This window comes from Chrysemys picta, chromosome 7 (assembly GCF_011386835.1).
Source record: "Chrysemys picta bellii isolate R12L10 chromosome 7, ASM1138683v2, whole genome shotgun sequence".
NCBI lineage: Eukaryota > Metazoa > Chordata > Testudines > Emydidae > Chrysemys > Chrysemys picta.
In genome coordinates this window covers 5900785-5919404 of record NC_088797.1, presented here as the reverse complement: position 1 = coordinate 5919404, position 18620 = coordinate 5900785, and the positions used below count along the sequence as shown (strand labels likewise).

The 18620-nt window shown below is 47.6% G+C and overlaps 1 long non-coding RNA gene across 3 annotated transcripts in view; it reads right to left on the bottom strand.

Moving 5' to 3' along the window:
* The window catches only part of LOC112058764 (uncharacterized), a 130813-nt gene extending 112505 nt beyond the window's left edge, over positions 1 to 18308 (bottom strand). For all 3 annotated transcript variants that reach the window (XR_010588990.1, XR_010588991.1, XR_010588992.1), the window contains exons 1-2: positions 18205 to 18308; positions 15987 to 16248 (exon numbers count right to left, since the gene is read on the bottom strand). This is a non-coding gene — a long non-coding RNA (uncharacterized LOC112058764). The remainder of the gene's footprint in view (positions 1 to 15986; positions 16249 to 18204) is intronic.
* Between the last annotated feature and the right edge of the window lie 312 nt (positions 18309 to 18620).

Below are 18620 nucleotides of genomic sequence, written 5' to 3'. Positions count from 1 at the left end.
TCTCTTCAGGCTCTGATCACCAATCGAATGTCACAGTCTTTCAAAATTAACATTGTAGGGCCAGATCCTCAGCTGCTGTACCAGCCTAACACCATTTACGTCCATTGCAGCTGCAAGCCCCAAGAACATGATGAATTGATAAACTGCACTTGAAACTTTCAGAGCTTTTAAAAAAAGCCAAAACCCTGGACCCAAGAAAGTGCTGTCAACAACCTGATCCTCTCTGGATGGGCACAGCTCTGGTGTGACTCCAGGGATGGATCCCACGTGTGTCTATGCCCCCTGTGGTGAGGTAATAATTAGTCACTATTTTTGAAGCTCTGTGTAAGGCCTACTACAGGTTTAGAACCCAGGGCTGTAGAGTGTTGAGGGAACTGACCCCTCTAGGCTGCCAGCCAGCAGCAGTTGCAACTAATTTGTGCTCCCCTTCCCATGACTCTCTGTGGACACAGACCATGGGAAGTTCCGCCTCAAGGCTTTGACAGACAGCAGGCCCATGGTTCCTGATTGGCTCCCTGCCCTATATAAACCCAAGGGGCATTCCAGGAAGAGTCTAGGCAACCATATGGATCTTCTGTAGTTGCTATGACCGGTCCTGCTCCTTGCTCTTGAATTCCTGGTTTGGACCCTGACCTTTGGTATCAACCCTGGCCAGGACCTGACTCTGAACTGCTCTGCTACTCCTAGCCTCAGGTTTTCCCCTGCTCTGACCCTTGGCCCTGCAGGCTCTTGTTGGGATCCTGACACTCGGGGGGGCGGGGTGTGTGTGTCTCAGACACACTCCCAGGTGAATGGACAGGAAAAGTCTGTGTAGAGTTTGTTTAAGGAACCCCTGGAGGGTGACACTGATGCAAATTGCCTATGTGTTGCTCACTTTACATGATGGAGTGATCATTGGCAAAGTGTGCTGGGCATGGACCGTTCACAAGCAGTGGGAACATAGCACTACCTCCTTCTTTCAGTTTGCCAGGAGATTGGGAGCTGGATAAGCTCTGTCCAGACTGGGAGTGGATATTGCAGGGATCTGTTTATCTTCTGTGTGTACAAAATGGCAGTTCCCAAAGGCTGCTGCAATCTGAGACTAGCTCAAGTGGTTTGGCCCATAATTTGATGTAACCTTTGTGTCAACAGCGTCACCTGTGAGATGCAAAACAAAGGCAATGCTATCCTAGGAAACCTTTCCCCCCAGCCCTCTGGGCAGAAATGGATACTGCTCCCGCTCGCTTGCCAGCTACCCAAATTGTTTTGTAATTGTTTAACTTCATGCTGATGAATGAGTGGTAAAACTGAAACAGAGCTGCAGAACACAGTTCAAACAGCAAGATAAAAGGGCATGTATAATGCATAGATGTTTTCATCCAGGAATGAAATCCAGGGGTACTGACAAATGGAGCAAAGTTTCCATTTGGAGGGGAAAAAAAAAGACAGCACATGGGATAGATAAAGGGAAAAAATAGAGACAATCTGGATAACCACATGACCCCAATGGCCACATGTTGTGTTACCATGTGGGAAGACACAGGTAAAGACTCTGGCTTCCTGCACAATGGAGTGATACAGCTCACTCAGGGGTGCTGGAACAATTTGTATAGTGGGGGTGCTGAAAGCCATCGAACCAAACTGTAAAGCCTGGATACCAGGGATCAGCAACCTTTGGCATGCGGCTCGCCAGGGTAAGCACCCTGGCGGGCCGCGCCAGTTTGTTTACCTGCCGCGTCCGCAGGTTTGGCCGATCGTGGCTCCCACTGGCTGTGGTTAGCCGCTCCAGGCCAATGGGGGCGGCGGGAAGTGGTGGCCAGCACATCCCTCAGCCTGCGCTGCTTCCCGTAGCGCCTATTGGCCTGGAGCGGCGAACCGCAGCCAGTGGGAGCCACGATCGGCCGAACCTGCGGATGTGGCAGATAAACAAACTGGCCCAGCTCGCCCGGGTGCTTACCCTGGTGAGCCGCGTGCCAAAGGTTGCCGATCCCTGCTGTATATGATGGAAACCAAGCCAGGGGGTGCAGCGGCACCCCTAGTTCCAGCACCTATGAACTCACTGGAGGAGAGCAGAGACTGCTGGTTTTGCCATTATACACCATTGCTAGAACCTCGTCTTGTGATGAGGCCTCAGCTGGGGAACCAGCTTCTGCCCTGGGTCTGAAATAGTCCAGGACTGGTGACTTTCAGAGCATGCAGCAAGACCCATCTGCTTGCCTGAAGTTTTGAAAAGGGTGCGGCCTAGAGGGAGGTGGATTTCTGGAGACAGAGTTTGTGGGGGGGCTGGAATTGAAGTTTTGCTGGCTCTTCCTATCCATTTGGCTTTGGGTGAATTATTCTTTTTGAAATGGTGCCAAGGGCACCCGTGGCAGATGGATGCTTCTTTAATGTTGTTATAAATAAATTCTCGCTGAGTAAGGGTGTTAGAATTTGCCGCTTGGAACACGCTGAAGAGCTGAAACACACTATTTTCAAACTTAATCCAATTAAAATAACGTCTTTGAAGAATGAAGACGGGTGCTGAGTACACAACGGCAGTGTCTCGTTGCAGCGCTGCTCCGGAGATATCGCAGACGCAGTGCAGCTCTTGGTTCGCCGGTTGATTATGAATGATCATTTACAGCAACTTTTTTTTTTTTGACAAGAAGAGGCAAATCCTGCCAACTTCTGGTTGCGTAGGTCCCGATTTAGCCATCCTCACTCATGCAGCATAGTAGTTTTCCTTGCCGATACTTTGATTTCAATGCGGCCACTCGCGGCCTATGGGATAATTCACTGGGAGTAAGGCTGGTAGACTCTGACCCATAACCAGTCCTAGGGGAAAGATCGGAGCATCTTTGTGTCATATGATGTTTCACAGTTTACAAAGCTGAAGGCCAGAAAGGACTGTTGGAATATCTACTCTGACGTCCTGTATGAGAGAGGACATTAAATTACACCCAATTACCACGGTAGTGAGCCTAGTAACTTGTGCTTGGCTAAAACATGTCTTCTAGAAAGGCAGCCAGTCTGGATTTGATTTCAAGGGATGAAGGATCCGCCATGTGCATTGATTAATCACCCTCACCATTAAAAACGGGTGCCCGATTTCTAATGTGAAGCTGTCTGGCTTCACCTTCCAGCCATTGGTTCTTGTTACATTTTTCTTGGCTAGAGTAAAGACCCTTTAGTACCTGGGGATTTTCTTCCAGCCCTTGTATAATTTGTTTCAGAGTAGCAGCCGTGTTAGTCTGTATCCGCAAAAAGAAGAACAGGAGGACTTGTGGCACCTTAGAGACTAACAAATTTATTAGAGCATAAGCTTTCGTGGACTACAGCCCACTTCTTCGGATGCATATAGAATGGAACATATATTGAGGAGATATATATACACACATACAGAGAGCATAAATAGGTGGGAGTTGTCTTACCACCTCTGAGAGGCCAATTAATTAAGAGAAAAAAAACTTTTGAAGTGATAATCAAGCTAGCCGAGTACAGACAGACAGTTAGATAACAAGTGTGAGAGATTCAATGTTTGTAATGGCTCAACCATTCCCAGTCCTTATTTAAATAAGGTTTAAATAAGGACTGGGAATGGTTGAGCCATTACAAACATTGAATCTCTCACACTTGTTATCTAACTGTCTGTCTGTACTCGGCTAGCTTGATTATCACTTCAAAAGTTTTTTTTCTCTTAATTAATTGGCCTCTCAGAGGTGGTAAGACAACTCCCACCTATTTATGCTCTCTGTATGTGTGTATATATATCTCCTCAATATATGTTCCATTCTATATGCATCCGAAGAAGTGGGCTGTAGTCCACGAAAGCTTATGCTCTAATAAATTTGTTAGTCTCTAAGGTGCCACAAGTCCTCCTGTTCTTCTTTTTGTGTATAATTTGTGAGGCTCTCTTCTGCACTCTCTCCAATTTGGCAACATTCTTTTTAGAGCGTGGCCAGCAGAACTGGCTGCGGGACTCAAGTATCCGTCTCGCCAAAGTAAATCACTTCCCTCCTCCCATTCGCTACTCCATGTATATACCTCCAAGGATTGCTTTAGCCCTTTGTGCCACAGCTTTGCACTAGGAGCTCATACTCAATTGCTTGTCCGCTAAATCCTTTTCAGAGTCACTGCTTTCCGGGATACAGGCCCCCATTCATAGGTATGGCCACCTTCCTTATTCCAAGAGGTGTAACTTTGATTTGGCTGTATTCAAATATGGTTTGAATGGGCCAAGCTTACCAAGCAATCCAGAGAGGTCTATGTAACTGTCCTGGCCTCCTCATTATTTACCACTCTGCCAATCTTTGTGTCACATGCAGATTTTACCAGCAGTGATTTTATTTTTACTTCTAACCAGAGGTTTCTAATAAGCTTCCTGGTTACTAGTCTTTGGTCAGAGGTTATAGCTAAGCCATAAACTCTGTATTCTTACAGACTATGTTTCAGAAACAGGAAAGTTCTTGCAGATCTGATGGCTGAGTTTTTACATTTCTCTTTTTAGTTTTTCTCTGTTTGTCAGTTGTGTCTTTATCTGTTCCACAGCTTATTGCAAAGAGGTTAGCTCTATCTAGATCTGGGGCTGGCCATAAGGTTATGGAGATTATTCATTGATTTGGTTTATGCACTGTAGCTCTCTTGAAATGGGCTTGTTTAGGAGTTTAATTACAGGAGATTAAATATATGCCAGCTAGGCTACAGTTGAATGTGATACCGATGCTCAGTTAAGCATGGCCCTGCATATTTCAACTTGCCCAGCAGAACCAGGTCATATTCAGAGTCATCAGTTTTAACAAGTGAACTTTTAGCATGGTGTATTGTGGGAGTAGGGGATTACCCTCCCTGATGTACATGAACAACTTGTGCTGTTAAGTTAATGGTATTTCAGCACTCGGCTCCTCCACTCTGCCCTTGAATATAAGGTGACATTAAATACGGGGGCGTCTCTATGTTTTTTTGCCACCCCAAGCACAGCAGTCAGGCGGCCTCCAGCGGCATGCCTGCAGGCAGTCCGTGGTCACGCAGATTCGGCGGCACTTCTGCGAGTGATCTGCCAGTCCCGCAGCTTTGGCGTACTCGCCGCCGAATTGCCGCCGAAACCGCGAGACCGGTGGACCTCCCGCAGACACGCTGCCGAAGGCCGCCTGACTGCTGCTCTCACAGCGACCGGCAGGCCGCCCCCCCGCGGCTTGCCGCCCCAGGCACGCGCTTGCTGTGCTGGTGCCTGGAGCCGCCCCTGATTAAATACAACACACACTGGAGCCCCTACACACCAAATGCTGCTCCATTCTTTTCTCACTAACAATGACCCTGATGCACCCACTCCCGTCCCTTAGTGAAGTGCAAGAAATTACTGGAGCTGGTGGAGAAATGCATAAAAAAACTGAGTTTTCAAAAGAATTCAACCATCCTGATAAAAAATCAGCACTCAAAAAATTGCAAATCATTTTCATCAAGCATATGAAAAAAACTCAACCTGCTCTAGAAATGACTGATTTCCCCCCCCCCCCCCCCACACACAGGTGGCCTGAATTATTAATTGACTCACAATAATCCAGGTACTTTTCACTTTACCTGAAATCCTGGAGACTTTGGTAATTTGAGCGTGTTGAGAGAAGTAAAGAAAGAGACCAGAGGCAGGGAAGGTGCTAGGACAGGAGGGCCAAGTACCTGAAGAGGCTGTCTGGGTTGTTGTTGGGGTGCTGACTTCTCCCTCTTCCTTCAGAGTGATTGTAGTCCAAGGAGAGACACCCAGGAACCAGATTTTGTCATCAAGGGCCACCAATGACTGCAGTAGGGTAGCCAATTACGGCAGCAGGAAACTGTATAAGGGTACATCTACACTACAGGGGGGAGTCGATTTAAGATACGCAAATTCAGCTACGTGAATAGCGTAGCTGAATTCGGCGTATCGCAGCCGACTTACCCTGTTGTGAGGACGGCGGCAAAATCGACTTCTGCGGCTTCCCGCCGGCGGCTCTTACTACCACCTCCCCTGGTGGAGTAAGAGCGCCGATTCGGGGATCGATTGTCGCGTCCCGACGGGACGCGATAAATCGATCCCCGAGAGGTCGATTTCTACCCGCCGATTCAGGCGGGTAGTATAGACCAGGCCTAAGTGACATAAAGAGGAGATGAGAGTAAGAAGATGAGTTGGCTAGCCCTAGCCGGTAGGTACTCTCTGGGACTTGGCTAGTCACACTGTTAATGCTGAGAACTCCTGGGATGTAGTCTGGTTGGTTATTGTTGTTCTGGCCTTTCCCCCGTAACTTGGATCAAGTGTAGACTCAAGAAAAAAAATTTCATCTTTACTTACCCTTGGAACACTGGTGCTTCGGTCAGTCATGTCTACACTGTGCACTAAGCCTGGGCTCTGACTCAGGTTTGAGCCGAAGACCCTCTTCCATACACACACACACACACACACACACACACACACACACACACACACACACACACACACACACACAGTCTGATTCAGACTGGGACCTGGGTTCTACGACCCTGAGCCGTGAGTGGGGCAGAATCCGAGTCCTGCTGTGACTGAGGTCCAAGCCCTGTCCTTTTTGCAGTGTGGACCCAGCTCAAGCCACAGACCTGAGTCACAAGGTCTGCATCCAGTTATGGATGCATTAGCATGGCTCAGAGACCCAAGTCCAGCAATTGTAAAGCCAAGTTTACAATGCAGTGTGGATGCTCAAGCGCAGGATTGGAAACACCAAGTCCACAATTGCGGGTCCCACACACCCGGTTTTACAATGTAGTGTAGACATACCCTAAGTCAACCGTCTCATTTAGGCCCTTTGACAGGGATTAGGCACTGTGACTTCTGACCAAATATACCCATTTTGCAGAACAGACAGCATAGAGGTATTATGTTGCCAGATATTTACCCTTCTTGTTCCATTTCTGCCTCTTTATTTTATTTCAGTGCTTGAATTACGGCTACAAGTGGTTGACTTTGCCTACAAACCCGCTTCCCTTGTAGAAAACTCCTGTAGGATTTAATAGAAAATGCTAGTCTTTGTATGAGGTATGTTTTTAACCATCCTGGAGCGTTTCACATCCTTTCTGTTGAATTAAAAAAAACCCCAAACAACCACCAACTAGAAAGTGTATCGTGGCCTGTTAAATGATAGGGGCTAGACTGGCATAGCCCAGAGACGACCCAGGCCTGTCGATAGTGGCGGGGGGAGGGAGAGCAGAGTGAGGGCAGCTAGCTTCAGTAGTGTTACTGAGCATGCTCAGTCCAATGTGCATGATCAGTACAGCCACCCCGGCGCATTGCCTCTGTCATAGTCCTCACTCAGCCGTCCAGAGGAATAAGGGGAAGTTATATCCCTTCCTTACATTGTGGCTCCCACACGAAAAGCTAGGATGTAATTTCCAGCTGGGTGGTCAGACCCGCGCCAGCTTTGATTGAGGCAGCACGCTAAAAATAGACGTGGCGGCAGGAGGGGTTAACCACCCCCACTGTGAGCTCGTCCGAGGGACATACTCAGGTGTTTAGCCCCTCCCACCTCTCACCCCACCATGGCCACGCTTCTATATTTAGTCCACTAACTCAGTCAGAGCTAGCGTAGGTATGTCTGCCCAAGCCGGGAATGATACCTTCCTCTCCAACTGGAGATGTCCTTCCTGAGAGCAAGAGGAGGAATTGTGACTTCAAGTCACAAGATTCATTCTCTGATCTGCAGAGCAGCTACACACCACCCCTGCGATGACAGGGACTGTGCCTTTGAGACCTGAGCATCCCAGACAGGCAGTCTGGGCAAAGTACTGAGAAGTTCTCGTTAGGCACAGCCAGTTGATACCAGACAGAATAAAGCCGAGTTCTTGCAAGCAACTTCCACCGATTTCAGAGGCAGTTAGGAGCCTAAATACCCTTGAGGATCCTGGTGTCAGTTATCACCGAACGCCACAGAGCAGACTGTCAAGTTATGACCCAGCCCGTAGGTTTTGATAGTGCCTTCTCTGAAGACTATTGATAGTTCAATTAGTGGGATCCCTCCCATGTTCTGTTGGACCTTTCTACCTCTGAAGCTTGGAGAAAAGAGTAAAAAAAAACAGGTGGGAGCTTTGTAGCATACTTTCTACTATCCCTATTTTCCCTAATTGAGCACTGCTTTATTTAGAAGTTTGACATCCCAGTGCCGTTCCTGTTTCCCTACGTTCCCTAAAACCCACTCTGAATTAGTGCCAGGTCCTCAGCAGGCATAAATTGGTAGACTTCAGTAGAGCTTTGCTGATTTACACCTGCTGAGGGTATGGTTTTTCATCTTAAAAAAAAATAAATTGGATTCAGCATGCCCTGGGAGCTGACATAGTCTGACACAAATCCATCCTGGCATTGCACTGAATGAGAAACTGAGGGAACTGACGGCTAATCACTGCTGTTGTCCTTTCTTTTTGTTTTAAACTGGTGCCTCCACTACCCGTCCTGGTGAAATCTCCATGGAGTGTACATGTTGATTTGGAATGCGTGTGCGCGCGCGCACGGCCTCTGAACGCATAGTGTGTGGTTCTCTGGGTTTGTAACTATGAAATCCTGAGCACTTCTAACAGCTTCCAGCCGCTGAACAAACAAATCATTCTAAGAAGCATTGAATCAAACGGTGCCCTTCCAGAGGCCCAGTTTGGAACATCTCCCTTTGTGAACGAGAGAGCTGTTTCTGGAGACAGTGGTATTCTTCGGTCACTAGCTAAAATAAAAGCCATTGGAGGTATCCTCCCTGCAGCAACAAGAGAATTCTTAATGTGGGGAGGTTGTGACTAAAACCACAATGAGATAGGAGATCACACATCAGATGCAAAGTGGTAAGTTAGTAAAGAATGGCTGAGTTTTCCCACATGTTCATTAATCTTCATGTGTCTGTTCGCTCATCTGGTCTTGCGGCGTGGCACCATTCATTCTCTGCACACCTTCACCCAGACTCCTGCTGTCCTCTCTCTGCCTTGCTTACCTTTCTCCACCCTGTGCTCTAACCTGTGCTTAGAACTGCCCCTGGAATTGGGGAGCTGCAGCGCTACACCCTACCTGCCCCCAGCACTTTCTAGGCTCAGCTGAGAATTGAGCTCAGGGGCATTTGATTTTCTAGTAGTTTGGGGCTCAAGCTCCATTGAGGTGATGGGCAACTTCAACTCAGCAGTGACTTTTGTGAGCACAATCCCTACTCCCACGAGTAAGTCACAGGGGCTGTTGGTGTGAGTAAGGATTACACAGGTGAGTAAGGGTCGCAGAATTGGACCCAAGTGCTTTTACACAGTAGAGGATTTGAGCCAGTGAGGTGCTGAGGTTCACGTAAGTAAAGGATGCAGGAGCTGATCCAGGATTTATACATTTAAGGAGAAGATAATGTCATGACATAATTTTGGGACAGCTGGAAAACAATAGAGGTGATAAATGAGCTGGTAAAACTTAATGCCTCCTTTGGAACAATTAGTTTATTGCGCAAATATGTATTGTAGGAGTTACGCTCAAACATTGACCCAATGATCCCTGAGAGTTTCCTTTAGAGCTTTCACGGTCTGTTACAGAGCCGTGTAGTGTGCCAGTTTTTACACACTCTATTGATATGCCAAGTATAACTTCCCAAACATAGTTACCACATCTGTGTAGTAGTTGGGTTTAAAAATTAAACGTCCCCGCTGTGTTTTTTTTAGATGCCAGCAATGATTAGACATTACCATGGGCTAATAGCTTGTATAATTCCAACTTTTCCCTGCAGCTGCTTGAAATTGACACAAACAGGCTCAGCCTTGCCCCCCCCCACCACAAAAAATACAAATCAGTTTTAAAAAAATCCATTTTTTGTTTGCCGTTGTTTAGCCCAACACTGGAGAACTACTTACTTCACATTTTTCTCAAATGAATAATGAGCAGAAATAACCCCTGGGCAAGGCCCTTGTTTAGCCAGAGTCAGTCCAGAACACGTTTCGGGCCAATTCCGACAAAGCATATAGAGCATCTTCCAGGACTGAGTCTTCATGCAAGGACCTTACAAAGCCCCGGCAATGCAGCCTGATCATGGATGCCCGGGGCAGATCCCAGCCCTGTAATAGTTTATATACGGCAAGTGGCATCGCTGTCCTATAAAGATTCACTTATAACTGAGGCCCTGATCCTGCAATGCACCTGCAGATGTGTTGGCAGCCAGAATTGTAAATGTTTCCAGACAGGGACTGACTCTTGCTGTATATCTGCATAGCACCAAGCTGCCACGTTTAGGCACTACTGTAATATACTCGTTTAATGTACTATATGCAAATACTATTTAAAATCCCCATGTTGGATGAAACCTCTTTGGGGCAGTATTGCCCAAGGGATGTGCCTAGAAGGTCTCATTTTTCAGAAGGCTGATTTCACTATCAAATGAGATGGAAAGAATCTCTCTTGCTCTTTCTTTTCAAACTGTAGTGAGTCCCTCTTGGGCTCAGCTTCAGAAAAAAACGGGCTAATACTGAAGACTCTAAATCATTCCTAAAAACAGAGCTCTTTGCTAATCCCAAATTTTAGGGCCTTTCTGGTCTTACCTGAACATCAAAGCTCAAAGATCATTTCGGCGCAGATAGGGAAATTACAAAGAGACGTTACATGGCTGATAATGGACTGGGGTCTTTCACAGGAATGAATGTTGGGTGGTGAAAATGAAAGTTGATATTATGAACAGTTTGGGACTTGAGAAGGTTCCAGCATTCATTTATACCTAGCTGCCTGGTTTTCTACGTACATTTCTCTGCCCTTCCCCCTCTGGAGAGAAAGAGTGTCCATTCAATTTCCCTGGGGAAGACTTGTTTTTTTGTTCCCTTCCCCAATTAACATGTTTCCAGTGCTGGTGAACTTGGATCCTTTGACACTAGAGAGCGTCTGCTCTGTTAGCCACTCTTCATCTCGCATGATATTCGTATATAGGGTAAAGCAGTTCTCCTATATGCAATCTCCCTTTTTATGGATTCAAATCTCCAAATGCAGAGCAGTGCGCACATGCAAACGTGTGCACACTTCACAATTTCTGTGGTGAAACAGAAAACGATCCCTGGCTTTATCACAGTCTCTGAACTAGTCCAAAGCCACTCTAGGAAAAATTGCTTTCCAAAGCTTTCATTTGATTAAACAAATATATTTTGTAATGTCCCGGGTCTGTTTCAATAGCTGATTCTATGAATAGCTTTACTACAAAATAGGAAATGTATTAGACAAAATGTAAGTTACAACCTGAATAAGCACTGAATAGGACTGTTGGGCAGTGTGGGTCTGATGTATAGAGATTGGGCATTTTCTCTTTGTGTGATCCTGCTCTCACCGATGAGAATTTTACCATTGCTGTCAATAGGAGAAGGCCATTGGCGGAGCCTGTTGTGATTATTGGACCTCACAAGTTACCTAACCTCAATTGTAAAAAGCGTGTGAAAGTTCATACGATGTTACGGTAACAGTAAAAAATGGGTCAAGTTGTTTACGACGATGATGTTATATGTGCAAGAAAACCAGACAAACTGGATTAGTCCAAAGAACCATTGTTCAAGGACTATGTGAGATGAAGATAATGTGGGAATGAAGTTACGGCCCTACGGAAATGGATTGGTGGATGAAATAGTGAGGGGATGGGCTGTTCCACCCATCACTCCCTTTTTGGGTCCTTATAGGAAGAGACATGGGAGTGTGGGGGGGGGGGAAGGGGTACAGAAAGAACAGATGGAGAGGAAGAACTGACAGGCTACTGAAGCAAGCTTCAGCATCATGGCTGCCACCCCCCTCCCCCCCACCCACCCCCACCACACACACTGGTTCCTGGGACTCTGGGCCTTTGCCGTCCTGATCTTGAGAGATGTCCTGACCAAGCCAGAGAGAAGATCCAGATGACATCGCCACCCCTACCAGCTCCAGGTGAATCCCAAATACCTCCTGAGATGAAGCAGTAACAGCTCCAGCTTCAGCCCACCTCTCTTCCCTGAAGGAAAGTTATTACCATTGTTGATACCATTTAAGAGACTGTCAAACAAGGGGGTTAAAAGGATTTTTAATGATGTGTTTGCCTTGGGACTAAGCAGGCTGAGATCTCTGTACCAAACCTTGCACCTTATTTAACACTGTTTAATGTTGGACAGTGACTGGGTTATGTTAACACTTTGGACCATTTATTTCAACTAAATTAATACCTGGCCACAAAATTTGCACACATCTTGGGTGTGCAGCTTTGCACACCCTTTTTTGGGTGCAGCTGAAAGCCCAGTTTTGGGCATCCAGTTGGCATTTGCATGAGCAAATTGGATAATAAGGTTGCACTGATGTGCATCTGAACTTACTTTATGACCCGTTAATAGTATATAGGCATCTAATCTATCCTTGGGCCTGCATGTGTAGCCTGTGTCTTTTGAATACAAAAGTAAAACGACACTTCCTTCGGGCCCTCAGCCCCCTCCCTCTAAATAAATAAAGGCCAGGCTGTTGGAATATAACTCCCCTTCCCCTTTCCTAAAAAGCCAGAGCAAGGAGTCGGGCCTAAAGATCAACAAACTCTGGCTGTGTCAGACCTCAAAGATAACCGATTCCAGAGCCAAGGACCCTCCATTGAGCAGGTCACATCCCTAGTTTCATACGTTCACATATGGGGACTCTTAGCTGGAGGGCTGATCTCTGCTGCGATAGCAGTACAGGCTGAGAGGCAGTCTACCAGCCAAGCCTTAAGCCAGGGGTCGGCAACCTATCGGAAGTGGGGCGCCGAGTCTTCATTTATTCACTCTGATTTAAGGTTTCGCGTGCCAGTCATACATTTGAACCTTTTTAGAAGGTCTCTTTCTATAAGTCTATAATATATAACTAAACTATTGTTGCATGTAAAGTAAATAAGGTTTTTAAAATGTTTAAGAAGTTTCATTTAAAATTAAATTAAAATACAGAGCTCCCCCCTCCCTGCCCGGACCTGTGGCCAGGACACGGGCAATGTGAGTGTCACTGAAAATCAGCTCGCGTGCCATAGGTTGCCTACCCCTGCCTTAAGTCGTAAGGTTCAAGGCTTGATCCATGCTCCCTTTGAAACCAGATAAGGCTCAGACAGGGGAAGATGTAGCAGTATCAAGTAGCGTCATTAGATACTGACCTTTGTCGTGTGATGGGAGTAACATTTATTTTACTGTGAACGGTATCACTTGACTGCGGCCAGGATCTGCCCCTCACCTGCAATCTTGGGATCTACCCTCTTGTTACACCTGTCCCACTGGTCCAGTCTCTGCCAAACAGTGGGAGAGTTGGTGGCTGGCTCCAATGAGAGAGAGAGAGAGAGAGCTAAACGTTGTCATAAGACGCTAGCACAGTGTGTGTTGTGTGCCCTCTGGTGGCTGCTCCACTGCAGGATAATAGCCTACTACTGCTACCCCCTAATGAAATTATCCCCTTTATCAAATGATAGAGTCCTGTGTTGTGGTACAGATGGGCCTGGTTTCCACCCATGCAAGGGAGTTGTTTCATGAGCATTTTGAGAACACATGCTATTCTATATTAATAGTGCCTTTTTCATGAATAAGTGTCCTTTCCCCCACTTACCTCATTAAGGCTCTAATAACTGCTAGCACATTTTTGGCATATAAAGTTGGCAAGAGTCAAGAATTAAAAAAAAAAAAAACGTGTCTGAACCATTTCAGCCTGGACAATAAAGGCTTTTTCTTTCTTTCTTTCTTTCGAAAGCTAAGGGGGGGGGGGGACTCTAAACGCTGTTGTGTAACTTCCCCAAGTGGGATAATTGACTTTCTTTACAATACAGAGAAATTAAAAAGCCTATATTTTTTTCCAGCAGTGTTCTCTGCGATGCAACACAACAGCAAGCCCAATCCTCCATCTTAATGGGGAATGAGCTAGCGCGTACTGCATGCAGGCCACATAACTAGGTTCCATTGCTGCAGCAGGGCACTAGGATTCTCCATTCGGTTGCTGATGGTTCATTGTTGTCTTCTCAAATTTCTGAGTCAGCAAAAAGCAACGAGGGGAAAACATGAGAATATCTTCGCGTCAACCATTTCCCTTCTTTCCCAGTGCCAGCGGCCATGCAAGAAGCCTGGGTAGGCAGCCGAAGAGTAACTGAAATACCTTGTTCTGGTCACAGGAGAAGGCGGACGGGGTTGAATGCTGATGGCCTTGCTTCGTGCAATACTCCCGTTGGTTTCTATGACACTGCTGCTGGAGCAAAGACTTGTGGGATTCAGAATGGGGCAGCAGAGGCCTTGAAATAACATGGCCAGACTGATGCTCCCAGTGCTAGAGAGGGCTTCAGTCCTGCTCTAATCACTTGTGGCAATCCTGATTTTAACGCGTTGGAATAGGGAAGTTTATAGTGTTAGTCATTGGCAGGGTTGATCCAACCAGGAAGCCTGCAGCACAGAAGTAATAGGAACAGGCCATGGAGCGGGCATGTTCAAAATGAACTGACTTGCTGGAGCGGATTGGGACTCACCCTTGTGGCGCCTCCTGCTGGTGTCCTGGGAATTAGCTCTTGTTCCAGCCTTGGAGCGCCCTCTGCAGGCCGGTGTCCCACTGCCGCTGGGCCCCCGTGTCCCTCCCTGGACTCCGGTGCCCCGTTATCTGGGGTGTTGCCCCCGGGCAGTAACCCCTCACTCTCGGGGTCTCCCCTCCCCAGGAAACCCCCACCTCCTATCCCCACCTCGCCGCAGTCGTAGGCTACTGCCAATCACCAACTAGCCCCTGCTCCCTGGGGCAGACTGCAATATTAGCCACTCATCACAGGCAAGGTTGGGTTTGGACCTGCTGCCTCTGCCTAGCCTTGGGCTGTCCCCTGCTACCCCAGTACCTGTTTGGCCTTATACTAGGCCGCAGCCTGGGGGGGTTTCCAGGCCGGAGCTCCCCAGCTCCCGTAGCCTTTGCCCAGCCCTGCTCCACTCCAGGTACCTTCTCTGGCTCCCCAGCAGCCAGGCCTGTCTCCTTCTACAGCTAGAGGAGACTGTGTATCTGCTCCTGGCTTCCCTGGCCTTTATAGGGCCCGCTGAGTCTGTTTGGGGTGTGGTCACAGCTGAGGCTGCCTCCCAAACAGCCCAGTCTAAGGCTCCCAGCCCCAGCCCTCTCCAAGGGCTGGCTTTTAACCCTTTCTGGCCGGGAGCGGGTGACCACCCCGCTACACTTGCTTTCTCCAAGCAAGTCCCTGGGCAGGGGCAGAACCTATTCAGTTGGACAGTTCTTCAAGGCAGGGACCTCGGTCCCCATTCACTGTTGCTCTGTGACTTGTCTGCACCAGCACAGATGACACAAAAAAGTTGCAAAGCAGTCACTCTGGCCCCCACTGGGAACTACAAGAGACCCTCGACAGGAGTCTCAAAGCTGGCAATGCCCTTCCCTTCCTTCCCTCACCTTCAAGAGGCATTCAGGGGTGGGTAGATAGCAAGAATGGGGTCAGGGTGGCTGGGGTGTTGTCAGACTCTGGTGATTATGTGCCACTGCAATGTTCCATCAGGGCGGTGCAAGTTGCCTTCCCCATCTCTGGATTGGTGGGGCCGGCACAGGCTGCGTTCACGTGGTTATCTGCACAATGCCATATGCCATTAAGAACTGTGTAAACAACCATAGCAATTCCTCACAGGAGGCCCAGGTCAGCCCATGTAATGGCATGGAAGCCAGTGGAGATCCACTGGGCATGAATTTAGGCTTGTGAGTTTTAGTATTTCTTCCATTCATGGTTGGTGGTCTCAAAAACTGTGGGTTAAGAGCTCCCCAAACCCCTCACAGAACAGTGGAGCTTTTGCTGCCCTCTGCCCCTTCTGAACAATGTAGGTATTGCACAGTCAGGAGGCCTCTCTTGATCTACTCTACCTACAGGAGAGCCTCAGAGTTACAGACACCTCGGGAATGGGGGTTGTTCGTAACACTCAAATGCTCGTAACTCTGAACAAAACCTTATGGTGGTTCTTTCAAAAGTTTACAACTGAACACTGACTTAGTACAGCTTTGAAACGTTACTATGCAGAAGAAAAATGCTGCTTTCCCTTTAATTTTAGTAGTTTCCGTTTAACACAGTACTGACCTGTATTTGTGCTTTTTTTTTTGTCTCTGCTGCTGCCTGATTGCGCACTTCCAGTTCCAAACGAGGTGTGTGGTTGACCGGTCAGCTCGTAACTCTGAGGTGCTACCGTATAACCAGAATGGGGTTGCAACAACAAACGTGTCCAAGATTGGGCTGTGATGTGTTCACTTTTTCCAGGCATGACATCATAGCTTGGCTGTGGTCAACATGGCTGTGGGCATTTTGAAGATACTTGCAGGGAGAGGGCCAAATTCTGCAGTTACTGTGGGGTAAATCTAGGATTAGTCCATTGACTTTAGTGGCATTACTCCAGATATATTCTCTTCAGGGCTAGCCTCAGACCAAATGGCACCCCAGGAGAGCGTCTTTGGTGCACTCCCCTTTCCATTTGTAAAACTTTTAAATACCTTACCACACCCCCAGCCTGGTGCCCCCCGCCCCCAAGCCCGGTACCCCAGGCGGTTGCCTGGGTTGCCTGCCCCTAAATCCAGCCTTTATCCTCATGTTACTGAAAGCATAATCTGGCCTGGCATACTTCCAACTCAGACCCATCTCTGAATCCATTAATTCTTTGAAATGGCAACATCTTTCTATACCAGAGTACATCTCTTGTGTCGGCTGGTGTCAATTTTGCCCTGATTTAACAATGCGTTCTGGGAAAGAGTTAAAAGTATGTGGAATCTGGCATGGGGGACTCAGGAGGGGGAGACAGGGCAGGAAGAACGTTGCTGATGTACTCCCTAGCAGGCTAGTGTTCAGAACCCACTTCCTAAGACACTTGTATCTCATCAGGAAATGACAGAGGTATGAACAGCCAGCTCAGATCTGTGCTGTCCTATCCAGGGTCTAGTTTCCTAAAGCAACTACAGCTTTTTACAGCTATAATAGCTAGAATCAAAGGAGACCACTTCCAGCCTTCATACTTGTCACTTTATTATTCAACTTAAATTAAAAATGTCAAACCAAGCAAACACATCAACAGCTAACAGAAGCTGGAAAGTAACTACCCACCTTAGCTGTTCCCTCCAATTCACCGACCGTGTATAAAATCCCAAGAATTACAGGGGTGGGGGAGAGAGAGAAATGCTGTGGTAAAATTTACAGGCACTCTCCTAGTGCTGGTTTGTGCAAAGGAAAAACATTTTAAGCCTGCAGCAGCAGTGAGAATCCAGCCCCAGTGAGCTGCAAATATTTCTCCTCCGTTTATGTTCAACGAGACCTCTCCTTGCTCCCCCACGCCCCTCTTTTTTGTGTGCAGTTGCTGCAAAGTCTGGTCATGCCCCTGTTCCATGAAGGAGGGGAGAGACACGTCTGAAATGTTTACAGACTGTTGCCTGGAGACAGAAGGAGGCTCCTCAGGGCAGCGAGCCAAGCCTTTAGCGGCTTTACATATAGGGAGTCAGACTCCGCAGCATAAGAACAGATGTGCAGAGTGACATGGCTGGAGCAGGACTGACACCATCCCGCTAAGAAGAGGCTAGAATGCCATAGGCCAAGCTCTTGTGCATCAGAAGTCTAGGCCGATTATTGCTGATGGTGGGCAGCTTTACAGCTGGGGAGTTTTTTACAGCGTTGCCAACTCCCGTGATTTTAGTGCAAGTCTCACCAGACATGGTGGGTTTCTCAAAATCCCAACTCCTGATTTCAAGTAGTTCTCATGAGAATCTCGACTTTCATTTAAAAAAAAAAAGTGAGTTTCTGATCTTAGTGGTTGTGGCGAAACACTTGAAAACATCAACCCTAAAGGCTCAAAACCTGGAAAGACTATATATAAAGAATCCAAAGTATATATTGTGGCAGAGCTCTGACCTTGCCCCCGTGGGTCCTGCGCTTCTAGGCGGTATATGCTAGCCTCAGTGGCTCTCTGTGACTCTCCACACAGCCCTTCTCTCTAGATCAGGGTTATAGTCTACTGAGCCCTTTTCATCATAAGCCAGCATAGAGATTGGTGAGAGAACTGCCACAGTCTCTGTTGTCCCTAGGGGCTTGTTTTAGAACAGTTTAGCCTCCTATCCTGACAGGGCCTGACTTCCCCTCCCAGGAGGTGTTCCTGTAGTGGTGGGTTGGGGGGAACCCGGGCCCACCCTCTACTCCGGGTTCCGGCCCAGGGACCCTAATGGTAACAGCTGTTGGCAGCCAACCTTTCACTGCCAGAGTTGCTACATTTCCCTGGGCCACTTCCCCACAGCTCTCCTGCTTCTCCCTTCTTCACCCTTACCTTTGGGCTCCCTTATCAATAACTTGAGGGTGTCTTCATTGACGAGCCCTTCAGCCACACTTCCTTTCCTCTCCTCTGCCTCCCTGGCTCTCCTCTGCCTGACTGGAGTGAGCCCTTTTTATAGTATCAGCGGGGCCTTAATTAGAGTCAGGTGGTCACATTAGCTTAATGGCCTCACCTGACTCTTTGCAGGTTAATTGGAGTCAGGTGTTCTCATTAGCCTGGAGCAGCCCCTGCTCTGGTCAGTCAGGGAACAGAAAACTGTTAACCCAGTGGCCAGTATATCTGCCTTCTGCTATTCTGCTGTACCCAGCTGGCCTGGGTCTATCACAATATTTATTCAAAGATATCATGATTTTGGGGGGCCCAGCTCCTGTCATTTGAAGGCTAGGGGTTGCCAAGACTGCATTATTTGT